General features: G+C 41.2%; 2 pseudogenes; both read right to left on the bottom strand.

The window, feature by feature from the left end:
- Positions 1–2527: 2527 nt before the first annotated feature.
- Positions 2528–4956, bottom strand: LOC130690748 (cytoplasmic FMR1-interacting protein-like; annotated as a pseudogene).
- Positions 4957–5669: 713 nt separating this feature from the next.
- LOC130690706 (reelin-like) lies at positions 5670–19957 on the bottom strand (annotated as a pseudogene).
- Positions 19958–21755: the final 1798 nt, after the last annotated feature.

The raw sequence follows: 21755 nt of genomic DNA on the forward strand, positions 1-21755 counted from the left end.
AACCTCTCCCAGATCAGGTACAATATCAATTGGATCCAATTCAATTTTGGTGACGTCAAGTACACTAGACACCGCAAGAGAGGATGTTGACTGTTCAAATTTAACCTCTTCCAGATCAGGTACAATATCAATTGGATCCGATTCATTTTTGTTGTTGTCAAGTGCACTAGACACCACAGGAGAGGATGTTGACTGTTCAAATTTAACCTCTCCCAGATCAGGTACAATATCAATTGGATCCGATTCATTTTTGGTGACGTCAAGTACACTAGACACCGAAGGAGAGGATGTTGGCTGTTCAAATTTAACCGCTCCCAGATCAGGTACAATATCAATTGGATCCGATTCATTCTTGGTGACGTCAAGTGCACTAGACACCGTAGGAGAGTATGTTGACTGTTCAAATTTGACCTCTCCCAGATCAGGTACAATATCAATTGGATCCGATTCATTCTTGGTGACGTCAAGTGCACTAGACACCGCAGGAGAGGATGTTGACTGTTCAAATTTAACCTCTCCCAGATCAGGTACAATATCAATTGGATCCGATTCATTTTTGGTGTCGTCAAGTGCACTAGACACCGCAGGAGAGGATGTTGACTGTTCAAATTTAACCTCTCCCAGATCAGGTACAATATCTATTGGATCCGATTCATTTTTGGTGACGTCAAGTGCACTAGACACCGCAGGAGAGGATGTTGACTGTTCAAATTTAACCGCTCCCAGATCAGGTACAATATCAATTGGATCCGATTCATTTTTGGTGACGTCAAGTGCACTAGACACCGCAGGAGAGGATGTTGACTGTTCAAATTTAACCGCTCCCAGATCAGGTACAATATCAATTGGATCCGATTCATTTTTGGTGACGTCAAGTACACTAGACACCGCAGGAGAGGATGTTGACTGTTCAAATTTAACCGCTCCCAGATCAGGTACAATATCAATTGGATCCGATTCATTTTTGGTGACGTCAAGTGCACTAGACACCGCAGGAGAGGATGTTGGCTGTTCAAATTTAACCTCTCCCAGATCAGGTACAATATCAATTGGATCCGATTCATTTTTGGTGTCGTCAAGTGCACTAGACACCGCAGGAGAGGATGTTGACTGTTCAAATTTAACCTCTCCCAGATCAGGTACAATATCAATTGGATCCGATTCATTCTTGGTGACGTCAAGTGCACTAGACACCGCAGGAGAGGATGTTGACTGTTCAAATTTGACCTCTCCCAGATCAGGTACAATATCAATTGGATCCGATTCATTCTTGGTGACGTCAAGTGCACTAGACACCGCAGGAGAGGATGTTGACTGTTCAAATTTAACCGCTCCTAGATCAGGTACAATATCAATTGGGTCCGATTCATTTTTGGTGTCGTCAAGTGCACTAGAAACCGCAGGAGAGGATGTTGACTGTTCAAATTTAACCGCTCCTAGATCAGGTACAATATCAATTGGATCCGATTCATTTTTGGTGTCGTCAAGTGCACTAGAAACCGCAGGAGAGGATGTTGCCTGTTCAAATTTAATTTCTCCCAGATCTGGTAGAATCTTAATTGGACATTTCACAAATACAGGATTCCCTATACACGGGGAGTTCTTATACCTGCGGGGATCGCTGATCATACCAATCAAAGCCGTCACGCAAATGAATGCAATAGTCATGGAACAAAAACAAACGTAATGGGAAGGCTTAAGTTTTTTGTTTTTCCAGCTTTTCCTTGGGAAATCCATTTCGTAGATTTTGATAGATGGCCAAACTAAATTAAACTATTCATGGCTCCGAAATCTTATGGGAAAACGCCCTATCGACTTCATATTGCAAAGGCACAAACACCGGTGTATCCACAAAATTATTATTAGTTGATAGTTAATCCTAATTTTTTTCCACTCAAGTCGATTTCAGCCTAATTTTCGCACAAAATTCAATCATTGTTTTCGTTTTTTTTTAAGTTTCCAATTGAGCGATTGGATATTTCAACGTGTGGCCACAATATAGCGTCAACTTCGCACGATGGACAAATACGATTCTGGAATATTTCTTACTTTGAGAATCCCGACCTGAAACTGATGGAATCAACAACAAAGAAATCCGTGCGGAACAAGAAACGTTCTTTCCGAAAAGAGAAATTACGGTTTCAGCACCCATCTTCAAAGAGACGGAACAAATGAGGCTTTTTGCTGGATTTGCTGAACCTGAGCCTGAAGCCGGACCTGCAGAGGAAACTGAAAATGATTCAGTATCAGAGTCTGATACCGAAAGCAGTTCCGACAGCGATTAGTATTGATTATTTCTCCTTTCCATTTCCTTAAGCTTGACTACGTGGTGTTTACATCCAATGAATCTGGACTAATACAATCGAAAACTTACGATAAAATGATTTTGTAGGAAGGCTGTTGCTGTAAAATTTCAGTTTTGCACAGCTGCCGGGATTCCTATGCAATAAGCAACTGAATAGATAAGAAACAATTTTAGAAGATTAATAAAACTTTAAAGAAATCCCAGTAGTAATAAAAAAAAACATGTAGAAAAAAAATTTTATTGTTTTTTGTTTCTTCTTTGTTTTTGGATCTTAACGTGGATGACGCATTGATGAATCGAAGAATGCTTCTCAACGGCCAAGCAGTCTAAACCATATTGAAATTATGCTGAAAAAATTCGTTGCAATGGATGGGTGTAAAAAGGTAGTAATGTGATTGGGAACTGATTGCATAACATAAGGTAACCAGCTCGTAGATTAAAAGCCAAGTTTGAGAGGAGGAACCTATTATAGCCGGGAAGGACATAAATACGTAAATCGAGAAGAATATCACTCTAATGCTGTTCTATTGTCGGTAGATAATAGTGACCCTGGTTCGCTGCTAACGAGTAGTGTATGGGGGGCTGAAAACAACGTACATGCTCCACGGGCTGCGAATCAACATCACCCGAACTTGTTTCCAGGTATTTGTTGAGAGTGGCAAATATTTGTGAGTTCAGGACTTGGAATCTGCGGATGCGATCAACCAATCACTTCAGCTGGATGCCTTTGACAGTTTCATCCTTATTGTCGACACGCTGGACGCGTAAGATATGATAACAGAAGTCCAATGCCTCGAATCTAACAACGAAGGTGCTAACGAAATAAAAATTCTTTGAAGTTTTAAAAATTATCATCTAACCTTCGCTGTTGTCCCAACAAGGCAATCATGGTGCATCCGGCACAATGGAGGCCTTCACCGAAAAGCTGTTCAACTGTGAATTCGTTCTCACCAACGGGAATACAATACACAACTGCAACGCTGACCAGAGTCGATGAAATTCTGTGCACTCGGCGACCGTTAACACGCCATTGACAGGCGCAGGGCCAGTCCAAATGGGATCGTCTAGAAAAGTGCGGATGCGATTAAGCACCATTTCAAAAACCGAAAAGCCACAGCAACGACGCTTCCTAGTTAAAAGATCTCCTTCTCAGGCAATCAAAGTCTGCTTGGCCGTACCCAATTTTTCAATATTGGTGACCATTTGCAAAGTCGCGTACTTGTTCTCCAACGTTTTCTGCTTAGCTTCCAACTTTTCTCCTTCTTTGACGAACGGTCTGCGGGGTTCAACAAGTAAAACGCATCGCAATAGAAAATAATCGATGTAAAGAAATTCATAGAGAAGTTCCGGCATGCAAAATAATACACAACTTGGGTGAATATTTTGAAAAGGCACTGCCTGAAGCAGATCGCAGACTTCTTCCTGTGACATTGCTTGTTCAATCAAAAGACAAAATATCAGTGCGTTTCCGAACTCCCTCAAACTGTGAAATAACTCTGTTCGTGCATCAGGATATTGCACTATGTCGTTCAATTGCGCCTGCGAGAGAAACACGGAAATACATAAGTGAAAATATTTGTCAGCGAGCAAAAAAGGGATATAAAGTGTACCTGGTAATATCCTAAGACACCAGTCGACCCTTAATCGTAACGAGGCATTTTGCATTGTTTCGGCATCGCTTGCATCAGGGTTTTCGTGAACTGTAGCATATTACCCTGTACTAGAGAATTAATGATCTTAAGAATCTCCTCCATGACGACAGCGATTCCCTGATAACCCAGAAGATTGGAGATAGCATTGAAATGCGGTGCCCCTACGAATCCTGAATACTGATTGAAGATGTTCGCTTTGGCAATGTTCAATGCCTTACTTCCCCAAAGGTAGTGATCGGGAGTTTGGGGAGGTTTGTCTCGTTGGACGGGTCGACTAAAAAGCAAGTCACGGCACTTAATGAAGTGGCCCGTGGCGGCGTTGTAGCAATAAGTGGTGCAAAAAATCATAGTTAAGCTCCCAAAAGACATGCAACGTCACACGGCCATACGGAGCCAAGACGTTATGATTGGCTTCCCTCCACATGGCATCAAAATCGTCCATTGCCAAATTTCTACTCAACAACTTATGAGTCAGACGATTCACTTCTAGGAGACCACTTAACTCCTGCAACAATAGAATTTTATTACGATTTCAACTAGGAAATTATAATTGGTAATTTATTTTAATTCCTTACCACTACGTCGGTGATATCGCCACCTTCAAAACGTGCGACAGATAACTCCAGGGCTTTGAAAAGCGCTGCATTAACTCTTTGAGATATCAATCGATTCAAATCAATGGAACGACCCAACAGTTGAACATGGCGCTGTTTCATCAACGTCTCGTAGCGGCTGGCAGGCGGGCAGGTAAAGCGCGTGCCCAATGCGGCGCATTCAGCTCGAAAACGATTATCTAACATGATGCTACAACAACAAGCTTTAGAGGCTAAGCAAAAGATAATAATATACAGATAATGTAATACGTACCTTCCAGCTAAATGCTTTTTGTACTCGAAAATTTGTCAAAATACAACACGCGCCATTCTCTACTTCAACCTTTTCAGGTCAAGTAGGCTGGTAAAGCGTGCCTGCGTTGTCGTTTCGTAAGCCAAAGAGCCAAGCCAAGGCATTTTCCCGTTAACACAAATAAAACCAATAGCGATTGAATTTAGGACAAAACACGCATCACAACTTTCCCAACCACCGAATTTTGAACGGACAGAAAACCTGATTAAAATTCGTTTTCTTACCTGAATTCTTTTGCCCATTGTCATTTCGAGATAGAACTGTCGGTACCATAGTTGTGAAAGATCACACGATTGCTGTAGGGTTTCTGTAAACAAATGCAGCTTTAAAAAATCAGATATAACTACAGACATGTGAAGGAGATGTACCGCTGAAGTTGAGCAGGTAATTCCAGAAAAAATGAATTCTCATGGAATTGGTCAATCGCCATGAGGTAAGATCCATCGATGTCTTTGCGTAGTGTACGTTTACCTCCAGATTTATCCGCTATTAGCGACTCCAACATGGTTCGGACCATGTAGAGTTGGGTCGAAGATCGACCTACATGACAGATGACTAAAAGCTGGTAAAGAAAAAAAATAAACTTGTATAGTCATATATCGACATATCAACATTCCTACGTGGGACTTGAACATCAAATCCATTATCAGGATCCTTTTTGCCTTTGGTAGCTGGGTCATCCTGAGGTTCTGTGCCTCGAATCCAATCAGAACAACTTTCCCCTACTGAAATTATTATGCTGAAATGGTTTCAGCCATTAATGGTCTGCACTCACTTAGATTGGTGCACAAACATACCTGCGAATCAAGTCTTTCTTGATCTTTATTGCCTCTCGTAGGGGTTCATGCAAACTAAGTTGAACAAAATCTTGCAATTCGGCATAGACATGCCGGCTATAGCATCCGCGAATATTGTCTCTATTCTTGCCACAAGAACTTGTAATACCTTTATCATGGCAATGATATCGATATGAGCAAATTTTTCCTCTTTCGTGTAGTTATACCGCGCCGCCTAGACATAAATGAACTCGCAAAAAGGAACGCGTTTCTATTTTTCCAGGGAAGACGACGAAGGGTTTACCCTTTCGTACGGCTTCAGCAGGGCAGTCTATGTTTCGATGATGATCTGTGGGATGTAAAAGTTTCCACTAAGCGGAAAAGGGCAAAATTAGCAGTTGAAACAAAATTCCGATAAATTTAGAAAACCTACAGAATAAAGCTCTGTAACTATACTTATCCATTCAGACAAAAGATGTAATCCACGAAGAGCTAGCTCCATCATTTCTTTCATCTCCTCTGGGGAGCGTGTCTCTTTATAAGTAGTAGTGACCTACTTTAGATACGGGCAACGATTTTCAGTGATTAAACAATCGGATGTTAGCTTGAATGTTTCCAAATGGTTCTACCTCATTGCTATAGCGCGCTAGTTCGCTGGTGAATTTGACGTGATCTTCACGGATCTGTGGCAAATGAACCATTAAATCGGCCTGTGGCGAAGGCAGAGTTGCTCCACACAAGGGCCATCGGGATGCATCGTAGGTTGTTGAACTCTTTATATAGTTAAATGGGCCAATCTGCATGCCGGCGAAGACAGGGACAACTTCCAAATTCTGCTAAGGAAGAAACATATTTACAACATGTTTGAGGATAAAATATGAAACGAAATAGCAACTTTAAAGATTTGGTCGATTTTGTCGAGTCTAATACTCTTTTTGTGATCCAACTTGGAAATGTTTATCTGGCATATTTCTGAATCCATTAGGAACAATCCGAGCCCAAAACCTTGACTAGCATATGTTTCTCTTCCGGATGAAGATACATGCGGGTTTCGAGCATGTGAACTGCTAAATTGATGACATCAGCGAGCAATTCTTCATAACTAGATTTAGTACCACATAGGGCCACATTAATATTTATACTGGCTGGGGTGCCAGTTTGCTACAAAAGAGAGAGCTTACGATGGAATTTTTTCAAGAGTTTCGTTAAGTGAGTCACGGATTTTTTCTGGGTAGCCAAAAACATCGATAGGTTTTGCGATTCTTGAAGCGCCTGCTAATCTGTCATCACCTTAAGGAACTGGGAGTTCTAAAACTTACCCGCGATATGCAGAGTAGTCGTTTTTTACACTTGATTTTGTTCTTCAGTTCATCTAGAACAGCAAACATACTAATGAACTTACTGCTTTCCCATAGTGGCGATGGGTTAATGAGGTCGTCAAAATGATCCATTATAGGTAGTGATGAAGCGACCAATACTGCCTTGGAACTCGAGCAACTGTTTGAATAAAAATGTCAAACGAACGTATTTTGGAGGTAGGAACTTCAATCCATACCTCACGCCTTCATAGCCATTATCGCAGTGGCAACGCCCACGGATACAGTCTCCGTGATCGTGGCAATGCGACGGACACATTCCACCAATGTAAACATCTTTCCAACGCCTAAGTGTTTTTTTCCCCTTTTCCTATTCCATTTTTTCTGAGTCATCCAACGAAACTGCCACGTGCTAGAAAATAACTCTTTCATTTATGTACGTTATGCACGCCTAATGTTCCCCTTTAGTGCTGCCTGGCTTTTGATATCCACATCAACATGGAACAAAAGCACATGGTGCTACTGCAACATTGTGTAATTGACTTACTTGGCGAAGGGAATCGATTTGAGTGGGATATTGACCCGCTCCCAAGTCGGGAAGTTGCCGAATGCTAATGCAAAGAACTATGATACATCTGAGGATCGCACAACGAGTCCGTTGAACTTGGCAAACAGTTTGGTTTTTCTAAGGACCACGAAGGCTGTTCGTATCCTTGCCTCATTTCGAATCTTACTTGGCTTCTGTTATTGCTAGCATGACACGACGTTATTCCACATGATGTTCTGATCTGAAAAACATTATAATAAGAAAATGAATGGTTAGGATTTTTGGCTGACTTTTTACTTGCTGGGATTCATTTATATACTGTAAATATAACGAGACCTTAAAATAAGCAGCGTAGTTATCTTTCACTATAATGTGTCTGCTTGTGATTCCGGCAAATCGACTATTTTCACTAGAGACAAAATTCATCGAGCTTTCCGTTTCTGGTACGCCACAAAGGTTGTTTGAAATGACGCCATTGGGACGAAACTGCCATTGACTTTGATCAAGTGATTCATCCCTTGAAGAGGATGCAAAATTTAAAAAAAATAACGAGCACGGTTTTGGCAGGTTGATAAGATTGGATTCCACTTACACGAAATCGTCGTAGACTTCAGACAAATGTTCTCTCGAATATTCGATGGCAATATTGTCGATAAGCCACAGCGAATGTTTCTTCGCTGCCTCTGAGCTCGCTTCGGGAACAACAGGTTGCCACCAGCGTAAAATCGAGTGCGGATTTTAGCAGTCTTCCGGTATAACTGCATGAACTTGAGAAGGATGTATGTAATGCTGAGGACTGTAGTCTTGAATTAGAATCCACGTGAAACCTTATGAGAAAAGTCGAAGAACAATAATTTAACATTCTATGAAGAAATACACAACACACTAGGGTAATATTGAAATTCTAACTACCATTACCAGCTGTACACTGTAAGAATACGTTTTGTGCCACATCTTCAAGGTCTCTCCTTCCTTTGCTCAGCTGAAAATTGAGAATGAATTCCACGTTTCTGCCCAATGTCAAATCCAGCGGCATGGTTTGTAATAGTTTTATCCCAGGCCCTTGAAACAGTCCTGCTGCCCCTTCACCAAGTCGTTCATTCGGCTTGGCTATTTTTCCACCACTAAAACATTTCCAATGGGGTTTTACGGTGGAGCCATCATTGAAATCATCCGCCAAAAGTATCCTATCGATTCGGTACAAGCAGCGATTATTTTCGAAACCAATTTAAATTGGATGTGTTGAAACTACCAGGCCGACCAAGGGCGAGTCATTGATTGGAGGTCCCAAATCAAATTCATTGACGGCCCAAGAAACGCAGGCAGACGATTTCGGATGCCTCCAACGAAATCGAGCAAATCTAAGATATTTACAAAAATCTGAACATCAAAGTATACTCCAACAAAAAATTCTTTTAAAGCACTTTACCTTGCACCTGATATAATTTCAAGTGAGTATTGATACGTTTGCCATTTATCAAGTTTCTGATAAACGCTTGGTATTTGCGGCCCAGGAGCTTTTTCACCTCACACTTTCATTGGATGAAATAGCTTCCAGGTAATACCGTGATCATACGAAATATCTAGCCGGACAGGCAATTTGATTGGGACTGCAGCCAGTTCTACAGAATCAAATCCTTGGCCACAATCACCGACGAGCATTTCGAAGGAGAGAATGCGACCTTTGGCGCTCACAACTAAAAAGTCAGACGTTTCGAGGACTGATTCTACGGCGGTGTTCGATCTTCCCCGTATAATAGGACCACGTCGCCCACAACACGAATCGTGTTGATCGACATTGACTTTCCTCCACCACAACTTTTGTCCAAACAGACTATTCAAGAATTGTTTTGAGTGTGTAGAATCCACAGATTCTTCGGCTTGGTAATCAGGAAAGCGTTGACGCGGATGAATATTTCGCTGTTTGGGTGCATTCGAAGCAGCGGACACATCCAAAGGACGACCGATTATGAAACTGTCGATTGCCCAGTCTTCTGACTTTCGACCAGAGTGTCCCAGTTGCCACCACCGGAGCTTTACGTCACTTTTTCGGGTTTCTTCCGGAACAAGAAAGTTAACCAGCCTGTTTCGATTAAACAAATTCACGTTTTCAAAAAGGCTGTCTGAATGGTTATTGTAGTTAGGCCGCAAATATTCACCTGGAGTCCTAGAAGTGATCGAGAGATAGCGACAGACCGGTATGCCATTTCACACCTCCATTTAAAGAATACTGGAAGAGTAATATTCCTTGGTTTGGACTATTTGGCACTTGTCCACAGCCAGATCTCAAATGAAACTGGATGACAGTTCCTTGATACAGGTCCAGCTCACGTGTTTCAGCATAACGACCGCACGACTTTTCCCCAATTTTAACAATTAGTATAACAAACAATACACAAAGATGTTCTTTGGTAACAGGCACAAACGACTTACATCGTGAAAATGAAGGGCTGGTCCGGAGTCACGAGTTCCGCAGAGAGACGATACTGACCGCCATTAATTCTGCACCACACGCTTGAGTTCCAGCCATTACTGAACGTCTCCCGTACGCTTGACAAAAGTTCAGTTGAAGATATTTCGCAATTGCCTCCTACAAAACAAACAATAAAAAATCTTTTGCGCAATACTGGTTGACATTTTCGCCAAACTAACCAGTCCAGTTGGGATCACATTGGCAGGATCCTTCCCAACAACGCCCTCGTCCGTTGCAATGACCACAGGAAGCTCCGACACATAAACCCAATGTACAGACCAATCGATTGATTCGTCATCGCTTGTCCATCGCAAACGCACCACTCTGCCGTTTTGACAATGAAATGTTAACGATGTAATTGCTATTTGACCAGCAGTTGGCTGGTGTTGCGCAATAGATGGTAAAATACAGTCATTTATAATACCCTTTGTTGAGTGGGATAGGCGCTGTTATGGCACGTCGGTAACCGGTGACTTGCGATAAAAGCTCTGAATGAAATTCAAAAGCGTCACAATCGACTGCTTCTCCAGGTAGGCATTCATCAGGTAGATTTCGCCAGACCAGTCCACAATTACCAGAATATTCTAATCGCACCTGCATAGCATCGCAACGACTATTGTAAATTGAGGATTAGCATTGCGGAGCCAACAAAAGCCACGCTTACGGCTGCAAGAATTGGGATGATCACATCCTGATGAAATAGCGTATTGCAAAAACATCTGATCCAATATACTAATATCCTTTATCCTTCGTTATGACCATACTTTTCCCGTTTGGATCTGTTAGTTGAAATGATAAAAAATAAATCCAAAGAATCAATGCATTCAATAAATTTAACCATACTAGTAAAATGAAGAGTCGAATTAGATGAACCCCAAGGTGGTTCCAATGAACCTCCGGAAATGAAGAGCCAATTATCCTTTGTCGTTTCTAATGATGTGAATTCATCTTCAATGGCACTCTTGGCGTAAAATTCGCCTCCAACGTAAAACTGGTGTTACACTTTATCTCGCTTATTCACCTATTTCTTTGAGAGCACACCGATATTTTGACCATTCCTCGTCTACAGATCACACGGTATGCAGATTTCCATTATTTCCACCAAGTTCAGACCATTTCAGTCTGGGTCCTAGCCTCAGCGCTCGTCTAGGAAGAGGCACTTGGCGAAGTTGTTGAGATGACAGGCCATTTAGAGGAATAACTTCAAAAGTAGTCCACTCAATTCCACCATTAATGGAATATTCGACATTGACGAAAATCTCGTCGTCGGACAGTGCTGAATCCGACGAGTCAAGATGAAACTGGACAAAACTATAAAGAATTTGAGTTATTATCTAATGATTGGCGCAATATAATTTTTGGCATTTTTTTTCTTCTTTACTTTGCATTCGATAAATCGAGCTCGCGCGTTTCCAACATTCTGACTCCTAAACGATCCAATACGAAAGCTCCTCCTATGCCAATTTTACTCGAGGGTTGAGCTCTTAGTTCTCCACCTATCCGAAGCAGCCATAGCGAGTTCTCTGGAGCATCATCTACGAACACGAGAAAGAAAACATCAAAAAATAATTTTATTTAAAAAACATTGATCCATTTTTGGTTCTTACCTTGGGCAAACGACTCGTGAATGTTTTGAGGGTTCAGCGTGAAAATTTTTACCGTTTCGCACGCCTCGCCTTGGTAACCCTCGTAAACATTCGCAGGATCCTTCGACTGTACATCTTCCATGTCCGTTGCAAAGTTCCGGGCATTGCGGACTCAAGATAACGTTTCGTATGGCCCGTTGAGGAGCCAGATGCCCGTCTGTCCTGTTTCAAAATCCCTGATACCATCGGAATCGAATTGCGGTCTGCAATCCAAGAAAGTTAATATTACTGTAAGATACATTTTGATTGTTGGAGGGGTACGCTAAAGTAGATTTTGGTGACTCACTTGCTTGTCTCCAAATGCGAAAGCATTATAGTTTCCCTTTTCCATGCATTGGTTGTTTTCGAAGAATAAACTGTGGATGGTTGATGTGGCATTCGGTCGTAAGGATTTCGACCAGAATCGTTTACCACCAAATGCCAATGGCGCCCTCCGTCAATGGAATAGTCTAGCCGAACACGGTGTTCTAAGCTAAGATCGGTTGTTCCACATCCAACGTTAACCTAAAAATTGTACTCTTCAGTTATAATATGGATTTGAGTTTAACCGAATCTGATAGGTAACGTGCCTCAAACTGAAGAACAGTTTCGGATGTAATCATGAAATCTCCCGTAAACGCTTGTTGCTCTCCTAGTTCACCTTGAAAAACTAACACATCATCTCTGGATGAAACGAAAATGCCAATATTAAACGAAAAGGTACATAAAATGGCAAATAATTTCTTATTAAGAATTGGTGAAGACCTGGAACAAAACGAGTGAAGTTGGCCACCGAACCAAGTTAGCTAAAAAGAATCTTGATCGTTGAGTTGTCGAGAGTCGTTAGTTAGAATTATACCCAATGGCATTGTGCTATGAAGAACCAAGTCGTCAATAGCCCAAGTATCCAAACCTTCACCTATTAATTACAAGTTTCAGGGTCATAACAAAATGATGTACAGTATGTAAAAGCAACTTGTGTTATACCAGCGTGAACAGGTTGCCCCAGACGCAGCCGTGCACAATTTGTAAGATCTGGAATCCGCATTAGGTTGACAATCACGAGGTGGGGCTCGTGCTGGGTGAGTATTTTGATTTCCTTTTTACGTGCGTAAGGCGCATTAATAGACGTTAAGAAACCCTAGACATAATATTACTAACAAATTTACTGTTTAGCTTAGCCTTAAATTTTACCTGAATGAGAATAAAAGTAATACCGCCGTTAACAGAGTACTGCCAAAGGAATCGCTGATGTAACGGTTCTAGTGAGTTGACGTAGCTTTCAGCTTCGGCCCAGCAATCGAATTTGATAGTCATTTGGGCATAAGATGCTAATGTTAGGTCCAAGTCTATTGATTCAAAGTGGCGAAGGCCGTCCTGTGCAGATAAGTAACACACGACAAGGTTGAAAGATTGGAATTTCAATTTTGCACCACTACACAAGTCTTTTGTGGACCTTGTGGGAGCATAGCAGCAGGGACTGTCATTAATACTCCACATCCAGTAGATAGATCTCCACCAGAAAGGCGGGCTAAGTTGGAATCTTTGTCGAAATGGCTCAGAAGGCCTCGAGGAAGAGGATTGATTGGGACACAATCAACATTACCGTATGCTGCATCGCAACTGTAACATAAACACAAGTAATAAATTCGTCATTTTCAACTAAAGCTTGTAAAATTAAATATTCAAAGGCGTACTCGCATTGCCCATTCTGGCATGTTCCATGGCCAGAACACATCCACGGACATGTACCACCGATATAGACTCGCGCAACACCCCACACCATCGGTCCACGGTCTTGTCCATTTTCGCTGATCCAGCAGAATCGTGTCGATCCCATTCTATATGAGATGAGAAACATTAGTTTTCAGTTTATTGCTAATCCAACTTGTGTTTTTTAGTCTTACATGGAGCGTCTGGGTAGATGTACGGTAATCCGAGTGGAATTATTCTTGCTATTTATTAAATATCTACTAGGCGGATGGAGGTATTCACATTGTTGGCTCAGTTGATACAAACTGTAACATTCCTCTTCGACCATATTCCAGCGGCGACCCATATCTGTCGAATATTCAAAACGGACCTCTGCTGTTCCTGAATGAATGCCTACTGGTAATATTGGCTGGAACTGAACAAAGGTCGCTAATTTCCATGTCCCATGTTTCCGCATACGACAATGAAAATCCATCTTCCAAACCAGCTTGTCCCAGTAATGTGTCGTCAGGATCAAGCTGTTCACGAAATATCAAGCCCTGCCCTCCCATCCAACCCATAATTGTTCCATCGGTGCTATTAACAATATCAGCCATGTCGTTCAATTGTTGGTCTTCGACAGGTTCATCCGATTGAATCTCATATTCGGAAAGGATTGGGTTCCTAAGTTCAAGTTGACCAATACATCGTCCAAGTACCACTGAAGCCTATCTGTGTCATGGAACCATAAATCAGTATAGCACAGCATCAGTAGCAGTATAGCACCTTATAAACTAAATGTGACAATGAATACCTTGATGATTGGCGTTCGGATAGGTAAGTTGCCACCATCTAACAATAGTTCTGGCGAAATCGGGTAAATTACAGCCTAGCCTTATTTCGTCGACTTCCGTGTTCAAAGGCCAGGCTTCCAACACGTTCCAGGTCAGTCCATTATCGTTACTATAGTTGAGAACAAGAAGGCTAGCAGCGGGAATCTCTGTGGACAACAATTTATGTTTCGCAGCCAGACAACAGCTTTCTATGTAAATGGGTAAGCTTGTTACAGGAGGGTGAACTGCAACATCCTGTCCCGGATGCAATTCATGATATTAACTTAATATCATTATTTCAGCCACATTTGTGCGAAAAATTACCTCAAATTCCTGGTGTCGATTTCTATTGTTTGCAACGAACGTGGTCCTCGGCCTTCGAAGAAGACCACACCATCAGTGGAGCCATCTGATCCAGCCATGGGCATCTGACGTTAATTGGATTCGAATCACTTGAGTTGATTCTTCTTTTGTCTGCTGTGGTTGAATAAGTTTAAGCAGAGACCACGTAATGCCTCCGTTACAAGAAGAATGTACGTACGTAAATGATTTCTAGTGGCCTGTCAGGTCCTGGACAGTGATGTCGATGTTGACGTCTAGGCCCATTCATTCTAATGGCGAATCGTAAAACGTGACTTTCACTTGTGTTGAGATCAAATGTCACCAGTTGTCGATCACCAGACTAATCAAAGATGGCCGCCATACCAGCTCCAACTTGAACACATCTTGTACCCAATTTCTCTCCAGTAAATCGAGCAAATTTGATCTTAAGATCAGCAGCGTCTTGTTGAAATTCTCCCGAAAAATGGATGGAAGTGGCTGTGCGGGAAATCGGTACCATTCGCCGTGGTATCCATCATCACAAGTAGATCAGTGACCTTTCTCTACACAAGTCCCAGGACCACTGCAGCCCAAATAACAGTCTTCAAGATAAATGTCATCCAATGCCCAGTGTCTACGGATGTCAATTTTAGACAAACCACGACCGTTTTGGATGAAACGAAAACGCACAGGATCGGCAAAAGAAGCAAATGGAAACGGAAGTGTGATACGTTCCCACGGATGTGCTGTCATCTATGACTAGACCATGTCGTCTAGAAATCATGAGTATTTATTTAAACTCATCTTCTCGTTTAAGAATAAGAGGTTGATCACCTGGATTACGTTAGAAGAAGCACCGATGCATGTTGGAGGTAAACAGAGACCATGAAGATTGTTCCAGTTGCTTCCATAATCGTTTGAATATTGCACCATGACACGGAAAGCGTCGTTTTCTTTCAAGGGCAAACTGACCGACGTGTTGGCATTTTTTTTCAGGTAAATCGCAGGCCATATTCAAACGAAATTGAAGCATGTATTGAATGGGTGATGGAAGCGCTGGATGCAAAAGAATGTCATTCACGGGCCAAAGTGAGGCTTCTTCGTTGGAGAGATTTTCACCCAACAACTACCAGCAAATCCTTGCATCTTTTTCTTGTGCTTCACTTGGTATTGCAAGTGAAGGCTTAACAGGTACCTTCAGAATTAATTAATGGCAGCTGTATAATTTATTATTGAATCATGTAATTAATTTATTTATTATACTTTTTCAAGGAAAAGTCCAGACAGAATGGTGACGAGCCTCATTTTACTGCCATCATTACATTCCATCCATACATTCAACTTGGATGGAAAACGTTGGGAAGTCTTTTTAGTGGGCTTGGTATTTTTGGTTTATTTTTTGCATGGATTAGATGGCTCAAGATGAAATCGTAGGTTACCAGCTGAAGACAAATCCAACTGGGAAGAACAAGCCGAAAAAAAAAGAGCTGTCGAATGTTTGCTGAAGAACCAAATGTCTTGAATCACTTTTACAGTTGGCTTCAACCCGTGCGTTCTGAAATTGGCAACTATGAAACATGTTATAAATTATTTTTTATCCTGTGGCATTGTTAAAAATCGAAGTACTGCTCGTCCGGAAAAAGTGGATTGAAATCAAGTCTCCATAAATTTGGTCAGACCTTGGGCTAGACATAAGCTGAAAATTTCTGGTCGATGCCCAAATTGGGGCCGATATGGTTGTAATTGAACATGAGCGCTTGCACCTGTACTCCTTTTACAACCACTCTGCATTTCGTGCGAGACGTGTTGGCAAATAAGGTACCGTAAGATGTTATAAATCAATGTGAAAGTAATACATGTATCTATCCGCCAGGCAAGGATAGCCAATCGGCTGTGCTGAGAGGGTCGAAGTCAGTATGTAATTCTAGAGGTCGATCGTCAGCTGTTTTGATTACAGCCACATCGTCAATTGCAAAGCATACATGGCTATCTTCACCGGGCAATTGGACGGACCACCGGGCAGTTGGACGGACCACCGGACACACGTTTCCAGTTGCCGGATTGCCGACGACAACGGTATCACATAGGAAGCCGATTCACTGTTCCCCGATAAGCTAACAACAGAGAGACGATCTAAAGCTGTCGCTGCATAGGTAATAAACGCAAGAATTACCTGGTAATAGTTCGAAACGGAGACCAGTTAGAGCACGCTGTGTCATAAGGTGAGATTAATCGACCATAAAATATGGTAATGTTAGCGTTGAAACTCGTTGTGATTGTTGTGTTTTGCTTTTCAGCTGAGTCGGACGTCTGACCGATTGGGAACTGAAGAGTTCCAGCGCTGGGCAAACTTAACGCGACGCTGGACAATTGAAGGACAGTTGCAGTTGAATGATCTTCGTTGATTGAAGACATTTCCTCCATTCTGCAGCATAGCGTAGCCGAAAGTCCATGAAAAATTGGTTGACAACTATTGCTGACATGAAATCCTTCGGATTCACTCCTAATTCGCGAGAATTATATGCAGATTTATTTGCCTCATTCCGTTTGCAGTATAGGAGTAAATTTCCAACATAAATTTAGTTGTTCCATAGAGATGGAGAGAAATGGGTCCGGTTTCGAAATCGTCTCGGAAAATAACGCCTCCCTTCTGGTTGACGCCTGATAACGTCACGCTCTCGGCTTCAAGTTCGTCTAGCAACGTGATAACGTTAAATTTTTTTCAAATTTCATATACTCTACAAGGAATAACGTCAATTTTGCGTGCCACAATACTAGTTGCTGGACATAGGTGATAAATCCGCTGGACCTTCAATACAAGGGTTTCTTGTCTTGTAAACGTTCCTCTAAGTAAACGCGAAACCGTAAGAATGAAATAATGTAGTCACGCTAACTACGGCTAATAATAGTTCGGCAAATGTGTGAATTTGACAAAAGTGTTATAGTGAAATGTTAAAATCAGGTACGCGAAATGAACGCAGCCCATGTCTTCGGGTGGTGCCATCCAACGGAATTCGATTCTCCGTTCGTCCGTCGGTTGCCGTTTTGCATACGAGTGCAAAATTGTGCACATTTTCCGCTGCCGGTACTACGTGGCAAAAAAAAAAAAAACGAGAAAATGTGTCGTAGATTTGATAGGATAAACTGAAACTGGTTCGTTTACTTGTTTGCCGGCCGAGCCACTCGTAGTAGAATAGACTCCCTTGATAAGCGCTGAATCGAAATCTTCAGTCAATCGCACAGTGACTACGCGAAACGAGATCACAATTACAACAAGCAATATTATGCAATACACCAATATGAAAAACTGAAACTTTTGGGAGTATACAAAAAAAAATTGTATGAAGTGCCTTGTGACAAAAAAAGGTGCTTAAAAGAATGCTGTCGATAAAAGCAAATCTTATTTTACCTTTATACACTTGGCCACCGGTGTAAAACCGTGGATTTCCGGACGGTCCTACCTGAGCTATTTGCGTTGTCGGTTGGCTTGCATCCCAAACGTCTGGCTACCGGGCAAACTGTTTGCGGGAAGAAAAACGGTGATGAATCAACAGCGTTGGATTGTTGGCTGTTGATTCTGTTCGAGACCTAACAAAATAAAAACCAACAAGCTAAGGCTTCGATATATTGCCGTCATAGCTGTAGCCGACGGCTCTGCGTAAACCGCAGATATATTCGAACCAAATGTTTGACTCAACTTCTGAAACACGAATAACACTGAACAGCATTCATAGGAGTTTATTTGGTACAATGTTATTCATGAAAATAATTTCTTGGTAGTCGGGACTGATATAAATTAGGAGGGCGGATAAGTGTTTTATCCGATATCTGGGGGTCCAGTCCCTACCGGTTAATGGAGTTGTCTAATAGGATTGATCGGTTAAAGTAAAACTAACCTTTGACTCTTCCGTCGGAGCGGCTCTCAAATGTCGGCTGGTACGCACACCCAAATATTACGATTCAATAAGCATTCTTTCAACACAGAGAATTCTGTTGAAAAGGTAATGTCTTTGGTTTGAATGAAATCCAGTGTTATCAGGAATGTTGGTAAATTTCAACATTCGATGATGGCTTATGGCAAGCTTAGTGTACCCATAGGTATGCTTTATTACGGTACCGTCTGGACAAGTGTCTGTGCTCTCGTTACAGGCCCTAGACGTTTTTCCTTAGATGTGCACATCAACTCTTATATACTGAAAATTTGGGGCCTAAACACCGTTAGTAACGTGAGAAGAGGACGTGGTTTTCTGGCGCATATGATAAGTGACGTAATGCATTACTTAACTGTACAATATTTAGTGCTCCAGAAATAATGCACATAGCCGAAGCTTCACAGGCAATGCCCGCGCCTTTCAACCTTAAGTGTTAAGCGCTAAAAACTTGAGAAGATAACACATTAGATTAGCAATACAATTCTATCATGTTTCAGGGGCAAATGCTACGTTCATGTCGAGTATACGGATTTCCGCCTTAGGGTCCTTCTGAAGAGAAAAAGAACAGAACACGAGCACGCATTGAAACGCTAGATGGCGCTCAAAAATAATCGGAAAAACAATCGCTAATTTAGAGCAAAATTTGAGCCATAATTAAATAAAAATTGCAAGCGTTCAGTTATATTGGAGACGTAGTATTTGAGGGTATTTTCACGCTCGAGAAGACGAACCGCCTTTGCTTGCATGAATGATCAACTTTACTTTGTTTGAATAGAAAACCTTCCATAGTTCCGCGAGTACATCGCTATTTTTCGGCATGAATAAATTCTTCCCTTTGGTATTTGGCCCTAATCCATTGTTCTCTAAGAATCCTGTTATCAATTAAAAATTAGCTAACCTGAGTAAAAAGCAGAAAGATTTTTCTTACTGTGGATCATTTTCTGAAGGTCTGTAACACACCGGTACTGTTCCTCATATTTCCTTTTGGCAACAATATTTACCACTTCTTCTAAATGTTTTATTTGGGATTCTTCCCATTTGTCTAATCTCAGGTGCTTTATCTTGGATATATGGGTTCCCAAGGTACGATGGATCCCAGCAACTGTGTAATAAAACAGTTTTTACAATTTTACAAACCTTATTACTTGCTGCAAACCTGAACGTAAAGAAATACTCCAATATTGAAAGATGCACATTCTGCCACTGCATTAAAAAATAGTAGTCAGGAAGTTGTTTCAGTGGTTGAAACTGGTTATTTCAAACTGGCCTTGACAATTACAGTCAGCACAAACACTGTTACCAGCTTTGTTTACTAACTCCAGAACTCATCTCCCATTGCTGTCAGCCATTTTTCAGCAACATGAACAACAACACTAACATGAATTTGGTGAAAATATAGATGGTGATGCAATACCCTAGAATACCCTGGGCTATTCGTTATTATAACAAATGACGTGGTGTAATCATCGGAAACAATCGATTTGTTCTTTCTGGTGTATGCGTCGTCACCACACCAACAACCACAATTGCCGCGTCAACTGAGATATCCATATTCGGTGGAAAGACTAACGGAAACGGGGATCGTTTCGTACTTCGTTCTACTTCGTTCACATATACACGGTCACACTATTTATTATTCTTGAGATGGCAACCTGAGGACGTCAAAGTCAGATGCATCAGTGCGTCTGCAAAGTTAAGGGTTTGTTGACAGAGGGTCCCAAAGCCACTCCTCTACCTATGGGCGTGCTTATCGTACTCTGGGCGGTACTTGAAGAAACTCGGGAAAAAAAATTACCTATTAGTACATTACATTCATCAGAAAGTTATTAGTTTTTAAATTTCAATTAACGGTAAGTTAAAACATAATGTTTTGTAAACTTCAACAATCAACAAGTATATTAAGTTGGCCGGTATATCTCAAAGTTTCAGAACACAGCGAAGAAATGGGGGTTGGGGGGATTCACCTATAAAGGACCCAATGTCAAGGTGACCATAGCATTATAATATTACACGGAAAGCAACAGGAATTGCTTATATTTTTTTTCTTGTTGTCCTGACATGAAGCGTCAGGTTTTATTTGGGCGTTGCCGCATTGCATAGTTTGCCCAGTTGGTGGGTTGCCTGCCGGTGTCGTCTACTTTGCCGTTGAGTCCTTATATGGATTGTGCATGATATAACGGAATGGTGCACTATAAAGAGGAACGAGATATCTAAGCAAGGATAGTTAAGGATTCGCGATTCAAACCTTTTGTTACAATATCAGACAAATCATGTTTCCTATATCTATGTCTAAGTCTAAGTAACATCCCCTTGGTTACGCTGTTAACTAGAAACATGTTCACCTGTAACCGTTTTTTAAGATAAGGTTTAATTAATTTCAACAATCATACCTTGATACGTGAAATGGGGTAGTTATATTTCTCAGGAACAGTCCGTGATTTCGTTGTTGAATGGAATGCTTAACCCCACCACCTTATCAGTTTTCTGTAAACGAAAATGAGGTGTTTCATGCCCACGGGGAGCGACGAAAAACTTTATTCTTGATGCAATGAAAAAGATTGTAAAAAAATGCAGAGTAATGTAGACGTGATGCGAATAGAATTGCCGCCTTGTTTTCCACACGATGCAGTAAACGGTGGGCGTGAGAAGAGTTGTTTAGTCGAGATTCATGTTGAAGACCTGCGCGTACTGATCTTTGAATAAAAAATCGTAGATCAGACTTGTTCATTTGATTTTCACAATCTTGTGGCATTCGATTTTTGAATTTTTCTTGGTTCCTGTCAAATTTTTAATTATTAAACCTAGAGCAAGTTACGTCTAGTACAATCACCAGGTCAACGCAATGGGAAGTTGTAAAAATAGTTAAATTATTTTTGTTTATTTAGGCTATTCCCAAAAACGAATTGAAATCGTGTTTCATAAGCCACATTGCTTTCACTGGTAACCCTATGTGGTAGGACCATTGAAACTCTTCTTACAAAGTAGACTTGTGCGTTTAGTTCCTTCCCCTCGGTCTTCCTTTTTTAATTTTTTTAATTTATTTGTTTCCCACTTAAGCATTTCTGATGACTATTACCTGCTACTTTGTATACGTTAACTTGCGAGCTAACAAAGCCATTTCCCAAAGTAGTCAGACTTTGAAAACGTATTTTGTTTCGAGCAATCGTAATTATCTCAATTTTTTAAACTTTAAGTAGTCAGACTTTGAAAACGTATTTTGTTTCGAGCAATCGTAATTATCTACTAAGAACTGAAACACTAGAATTCGTTGGAAGCATTTTTTAAAACATTTTACATCCAAGTTATTTACCGAAATGACAAATCGAATGAAAATAGAAGCTGGAGAGGTATAACCATGAAAATGTAAGGATGCTCAG

This window comes from Daphnia carinata, chromosome 9 (assembly GCF_022539665.2).
Source record: "Daphnia carinata strain CSIRO-1 chromosome 9, CSIRO_AGI_Dcar_HiC_V3, whole genome shotgun sequence".
NCBI classification, from domain to species: Eukaryota; Metazoa; Arthropoda; class Branchiopoda; order Diplostraca; family Daphniidae; genus Daphnia; species Daphnia carinata.